Source organism: Anopheles gambiae (assembly GCF_943734735.2).
Source record: "Anopheles gambiae chromosome X unlocalized genomic scaffold, idAnoGambNW_F1_1 X_unloc_2, whole genome shotgun sequence".
In the NCBI taxonomy this organism is placed as follows: Eukaryota; Metazoa; Arthropoda; class Insecta; order Diptera; family Culicidae; genus Anopheles; species Anopheles gambiae.
This window is the reverse complement of record NW_026902626.1, coordinates 295001-302500: the sequence shown is the minus strand read 5'-3', so window position 1 is coordinate 302500 and position 7500 is coordinate 295001. Positions and strand designations below refer to the sequence as shown.

The 7500-nt window shown below is 46.1% G+C and overlaps 1 pseudogene; it reads left to right on the top strand.

Moving 5' to 3' along the window:
• The window catches only part of LOC133394539 (large subunit ribosomal RNA), a 4659-nt pseudogene extending 4150 nt beyond the window's left edge, over positions 1–509 (top strand).
• The last annotated feature ends 6991 nt before the right edge of the window (positions 510–7500 follow it).

The window sequence follows — 7500 nt, the reverse complement described above, 5'->3', positions numbered from 1 at the left end:
TTAGACCGTCGTGAGACAGGTTAGTTTTACCCTACTGGTGTGTGCTTATAGTCGCTATCTTAACGGAATTCCTGTGCAGTACGAGAGGAACCACAGGTACGGACCACTGGCTCAATACTAGTCCGACCGGACTTTGGTATGACGCTACGTCCGCTGGATTATGCCTGAACGCCTCTAAGGTCGTAGCCAATCCGAGCTGATAGCGCTTCTCAAACCCATTAGGTGTTCGGAAGCTAGCGGGCCTAACAACCCTCTGAGATCCGTTGGAGTCTGCGTCTGCAGCCCGGCGTCTCATCCCGCTATACCTAGGCCGCAACGAGTGGAGTTCGCTGCACGTGTTAGTACCGTAACTGGGAACGCCGTTGGCTTGAGCTCTGCCCAACGTGGATATACCTAGTTTCGACACCTATCAACCGCCCGCAAACGACGGGACTTCAGGCTGGGAGCTGCGAGTTGTAGAGATGCGTTCGCATCGATCCTCTCAGGCGACCCATGCTTGGTGGTTTGTCCGTGTGCCCCTTCCTCGATGTGCGCAAGCTCGTCTTGGTCTGGGGACCACGTCGACACAGGGGATACTTTTGTGAGAGCAAGAGTGTACTTAGTTGAGTGTAGCAAGGGATCGCGTGCCCCTTCCTCGATGGCGCAACGAACCATCTTGGTCTGGGGACCGTGGTGCCGTGCTCTGGTGAAGCTTGGTGCGTGCTCTTTCCTTGTCAGACGAGTGACTTGACTTGGTCTGGAGACCGTTCCTTTACACTAGTGGACAAGAGCTGGCTACTTCCGTGTCAGACGAGTGACTTGACACGGTATGGAGCGGAACACGTAACACTAGTGAGCTTGTCGGCGTGCCTCGTTCTCGACTTGATTGTCTTGATGTGAGAAACGTGCCGACCAAACCAGTAAGCTTACACACCTGCTCGTTACAAGTTGTATAAGTTAATCCGTTTGGGCCGGTTGCCTTGCACATGATGGTGTTGTTGACCATGTTCGGTTAACACGTCGTGTGTCGAGGTGGCCGGCCTTGGTAGTAGGATGTCTTGTGCATGTGACGTGTTGACCTGGTTTGGTCGATGTGTCGTCGTGTACGAGATGACCTACTTACCCGTCAGTTGTCCAAGTTGTATCATGTGTTGACTTAGTTGACGTGTCATGTGCATGGATGATTGGCGTACGGGTCATGTATGGTGCACTTGCTTCAGTTGAAGGGATGTACTAGTACAGTTATATTAATTGTTTATTTCACGATCTGGTCTTTTGGCTGGATCGCGAAAAAAACGCTAAGTCCCAAATCTTGAACTCGAGAGGAGAGCGCTGATGACAACCTTTTGGACTGGAGCTCCCTAGAATTCGGCTTTTTCCTTCTCTAAAGGGATGCACTGTTGTATGAATTGTTTATTCACGATCTGGTCGTTGGATTGGATCGTGAAAAAAAAACGCTAAGTCCCAGATCCTGAACTCGACAGGAAAGCGCTGATGGCAAACATTTTGACTGGAAGTCCCTAGAAAACGGCTTTTTCCTTATTGGCATTATGTGGCACGTTTATTGTGGCTAGAACATTAATTATCCCCCAAATGGCACCAACGCTTGGCGAAAGTCTCGAAATACTCCTATCCCGACGCACCAGCAACCGCAACACGATGCAAAATAAATTGCACGAGCTGCTGATACTTGTACCATGCACGGTACACGGTACCAAATTATACCCCTGAAAGTGTGCAATTTGGTGCTATAGTAGGAAATTTGGTTGGGCAAGCCTAGCTACGCGTGTCGCTACGCGTGTTGCATGGTGGTCGATCAGAGGTATGCAAAAGCACCTATCTAGGGGAATTACTTTACGTTCTAGTAGCAAGTTCGATTTTTCGGTCCAGCACGGCAGTAATCCTGCATGCATACACTCCATGTACCAAAAATGTATCAACCTAGGCGTTGCTCAGTAGCTTTTGGCGGCACATGTAAAAAGTATTCGAGTTCAGATTCTTGGAACTTTGCGTATTGTTCAAAACTAATAACGAAAACTAAATTATAAATGGGTAAAAGGCTAGGCGTTTCTCAGTAGCTTTTTTGCGCCACGTGGCAAAAGTATTCGAGTTCAGATTTCTGGGACTTAGCGTATTTTTCAAAATTGATTATGCAAATTGAAGTACAAATGGGGCATTAGCTAGGCGTTGCCCAGTAGCTTTTGGCGCCACATGGAGGAAGTAGTCGAGTTCAAATTTCTGGGACGTAGCGTAGTTTTCAATCATAATAAACCGAATCAAACATAAAAATCATGAAACTTACACCACGTCCCTAGGTTATGCACAAAACGTAACGATAAAGTGCCGGCCAGGTTAGAGGTGCACCAAAATTGTGTACCGATTAGGAAAAGTACTCTATGTTCCTATGACTTGGGTGAAAAGTGTTGATTAACTGCTGGTTAGGATAGACAGTTGCTTATCGTACACATCGCAAACGAACACCCCTTAGTGAGCAGTAGCAGAAGTCGATGGAACAAAGCGAATGCATTACAAACTGATCAAGTAAAATAAGGAACGCTACGTACTAGGACTTCTTTCCAAGAATGGTGTCCGCGACGGGAGGGCAAGCGTCCTTCCCAGGTTTCCCTAGTAAACCTTGTATGGTAAACATACCCAAGCGTGTCCGTAAGCACGCAACGATAGTCACGAACGAGCACATACCTAGGGAAAGTACTCTACGTACTAGGACTTCTGTCCAAGAATGGTGTCCGCGACGGTCGGGCACTGTGACGCAATTACCAAATCCTAGAATCGTACAAGCAGTGTGTACAAACATAAACATTAACGCGTTCGCTCGGGCTGCGCCGTCCGTGTTGAACACAAATGTGGGTGATTATATGAGTGGATAGACAAAAACATGCGTGGCGAAGACAGTTTTCTGCACGATGTGCACATAGCTCATTTCGTCGTCCCGGGCTAATGGAACAACACAAAAATATCGAGTATCTTTCTAGGTTTCTGTTATAAAAGGACAGGCCAAAAGGTGACCGGTTGAGATAAGCATTTTAAGCATACAAGCACTTAATTGCAACTTTTGATACAAAAACTAAGAACGTACACGTAGATTGTATCAACATGGACATCCATGATCGCGTACGCCCGGGCTGCGCCCTCCGTGTTGTACTTTCCCTGATTGGTACACAATTTTGGTGCAAGTGTACCAACATGGACATCTATGAACGCGTACGCTCGAGCTGCACCCTCCGTCTTGTACTTTCCCTGATCGGTACACAGTTTTGGTGCACGGCTATCCCGACCGGCAACTTGTACCAACATCGACATCCATGAACGCGTACGTAGCGTACTTTCCCTGATCGGTACACAATGTTGGTGCACGGCATAGGAAATGGGCTTAAAATGGTCAAACTCAATCCATTTCCACTAAAGATAGTCAATAACAGCTGTGCCGATGAAGTAGGGCACGATGCAAGTCAATGTTATTTAATGAATTACATGTTCACCATACATTTTAGTACAAAATTGCTCGGTCAGACCTACAAAGTGCTATATCTCGAATACTAAACGTCGCAGATGGGTGTCGTAGAACAATTTTAAGTTCGTCTAACGATTCTACATCCGATTCTGGATAGTGGTTTTTCGACCACTTTTCAACATTTTGTGACACCCCGAACCTAGGGGCAGCTCCCTAGCTTTTTTCAAAAATGTGCACCGAACGGGCCAGAGAGCTCGAGTAGTCGAAAATTTTTTTTTTGCTAAAACCCCTCAAAACGTGTCAGGAACGCACCCTAGATGATGAAAAGTGCAACCAGAATGTCAATCGACAACATGCCCGGGGGTACAAATTTGCTATACGCGTCCCTAGGTAGGGTACTTTTTCATACAAACATCAAAGTGTACGGTGCACAAAGTGCGCGGAACAAAAATTGCTCGGTCAGACCTACAAAGTGTTATATATCTCGAATACTAAACGTCGCAGATGGGTGTCGTAGAACAATTTTAAATTCGTCTAATGATTCTACATCCGATTCTGGATAGTGGTTTTTCGACCACTTTTCAACATTTTGTGACACCCCGAACCTAGGGGCAGCTCCCTAGCTTTTTTCAAAAATGTGCACCGAACGGGCCAGAGAGCTCGAGTAGTCGAAAATTTTTTTTTTGCTAAAACCCCTCAAAACGTGTCAGGAACGCACCCTAGATGATGAAAAGTGCAACCAGAATGTCAATCGACAACATGCCCGGGGGTACAAATTTGCTATACGCGTCCCTAGGTAGGGTACTTTTTCATACAAACATCAACGTGTACGGTGCACAAAGTGCGCGGAACAAAAATTGCTCGGTCAGACCTGGTACGGGCCATAACTCGAATACTAAACGTCGCAGATGGGTGTCGTAGAACAATTTTAAGTTCGTCTAATGATTCTACATCCGATTCTGGATAGTGGTTTTTCGACCACTTTTCAACATTTTGTGACACCCCGAACCTAGGGGCAGCTCCCTAGCTTTTTTCAAAAATGTGCACCGAACGGGCCAGAGAGCTCGAGTAGTCGAAAATTTTTTTTTTGCTAAAACCCCTCAAAACGTGTCAGGAACGCACCCTAGATGATGAAAAGTGCAACCAGAATGTCAATCGACAACATGCCCGGGGGTACAAATTTGCTCTACGCGTCCCTAGGTAGGGTACTTTTTCATACAAACATCAAAGTGTACGGTGCACAAAGTGCGCGGAACAAAAATTGCTCGGTCAGACCTGGTACGGGCCATAACTCGAATACTAAACGTCGCAGATGGGTGTCGTAGAACAATTTTAAGTTCGTCTAATGATTCTACATCCGATTCTGGATAGTGGTTTTTCGACCACTTTTCAACATTTTGTGACACCCCGAACCTAGGGGCAGCTCCCTAGCTTTTTTCAAAAATGTGCACCGAACGGGCCAGAGAGCTCGAGTAGTCGAAAATTTTTTTTTTGCTAAAACCCCTCAAAACGTGTCAGGAACGCACCCTAGATGATGAAAAGTGCAACCAGAATGTCAATCGACAACATGCCCGGGGGTACAAATTTGCTCTACGCGTCCCTAGGTAGGGTACTTTTTCATACAAACATCAAAGTGTACGGTGCACAAAGTGCGCGGAACAAAAATTGCTCGGTCAGACCTAGGACGGGCCATAACTCGAATACTAAACGTCGCAGATGGGTGTCGTAGAACAATTTTAAGTTCGTCTAATGATTCTACATCCGATTCTGGATAGTGGTTTTTCGACCACTTTTCAACATTTTGTGACACCCCGAACCTAGGGGCAGCTCCCTAGCTTTTTTCAAAAATGTGCACCGAACGGGCCAGAGAGCTCGAGTAGTCGAAAATTTTTTTTTTGCTAAAACCCCTCAAAACGTGTCAGGAACGCACCCTAGATGATGAAAAGTGCAACCAGAATGTCAATCGACAACATGCCCGGGGGTACAAATTTGCTCTACGCGTCCCTAGGTAGGGTACTTTTTCATACAAACATCAAAGTGTACGGTGCACAAAGTGCGCGGAACAAAAATTGCTCGGTCAGACCTAGGACGGGCCATAACTCGAATACTAAACGTCGCAGATGGGTGTCGTAGAACAATTTTAAGTTCGTCTAATGATTCTACATCCGATTCTGGATAGTGGTTTTTCGACCACTTTTCAACATTTTGTGACACCCCGAACCTAGGGGCAGCTCCCTAGCTTTTTTCAAAAATGTGCACCGAACGGGCCAGAGAGCTCGAGTAGTCGAAAATTTTTTTTTTGCTAAAACCCCTCAAAACGTGTCAGGAACGCACCCTAGATGATGAAAAGTGCAACCAGAATGTCAATCGACAACATGCCCGGGGGTACAAATTTGCTATACGCGTCCCTAGGTAGGGTACTTTTTCATACAAACATCAACGTGTACGGTGCACAAAGTGCGCGGAACAAAAATTGCTCGGTCAGACCTGGTACGGGCCATAACTCGAATACTAAACGTCGCAGATGGGTGTCGTAGAACAATTTTAAGTTCGTCTAATGATTCTACATCCGATTCTGGATAGTGGTTTTTCGACCACTTTTCAACATTTTGTGACACCCCGAACCTAGGGGCAGCTCCCTAGCTTTTTTCAAAAATGTGCACCGAACGGGCCAGAGAGCTCGAGTAGTCGAAAATTTTTTTTTTGCTAAAACCCCTCAAAACGTGTCAGGAACGCACCCTAGATGATGAAAAGTGCAACCAGAATGTCAATCGACAACATGCCCGGGGGTACAAATTTGCTCTACGCGTCCCTAGGTAGGGTACTTTTTCATACAAACATCAAAGTGTACGGTGCACAAAGTGCGCGGAACAAAAATTGCTCGGTCAGACCTAGGACGGGCCATAACTCGAATACTAAACGTCGCAGATGGGTGTCGTAGAACAATTTTAAGTTCGTCTAATGATTCTACATCCGATTCTGGATAGTGGTTTTTCGACCACTTTTCAACATTTTGTGACACCCCGAACCTAGGGGCAGCTCCCTAGCTTTTTTCAAAAATGTGCACCGAACGGGCCAGAGAGCTCGAGTAGTCGAAAATTTTTTTTTTGCTAAAACCCCTCAAAACGTGTCAGGAACGCACCCTAGATGATGAAAAGTGCAACCAGAATGTCAATCGACAACATGCCCGGGGGTACAAATTTGCTCTACGCGTCCCTAGGTAGGGTACTTTTTCATACAAACATCAAAGTGTACGGTGCACAAAGTGCGCGGAACAAAAATTGCTCGGTCAGACCTAGGACGGGCCATAACTCGAATACTAAACGTCGCAGATGGGTGTCGTAGAACAATTTTAAGTTCGTCTAATGATTCTACATCCGATTCTGGATAGTGGTTTTTCGACCACTTTTCAACATTTTGTGACACCCCGAACCTAGGGGCAGCTCCCTAGCTTTTTTCAAAAATGTGCACCGAACGGGCCAGAGAGCTCGAGTAGTCGAAAATTTTTTTTTTGCTAAAACCCCTCAAAACGTGTCAGGAACGCACCCTAGATGATGAAAAGTGCAACCAGAATGTCAATCGACAACATGCCCGGGGGTACAAATTTGCTCTACGCGTCCCTAGGTAGGGTACTTTTTCATACAAACATCAAAGTGTACGGTGCACAAAGTGCGCGGAACAAAAATTGCTCGGTCAGACCTGGTACGGGCCATAACTCGAATACTAAACGTCGCAGATGGGTGTCGTAGAACAATTTTAAGTTCGTCTAACGATTCTACATCCGATTCTGGATAGTGGTTTTTCGACCACTTTTCAACATTTTGTGACACCCCGAACCTAGGGGCAGCTCCCTAGCTTTTTTCAAAAATGTGCACCGAACGGGCCAGAGAGCTCGAGTAGTCGAAATTTTTTTTTTTGCTAAAACCCCTCAAAACGTGTAGAAAACTGATTTTAGATGATAAAAAGTGCAACCAGAACGTCAAACGACAACTTTGTTGGGGGTACCCTTTTTACTCTACGGGCCACTAGCTTAGGCGCGCCAACAGCGC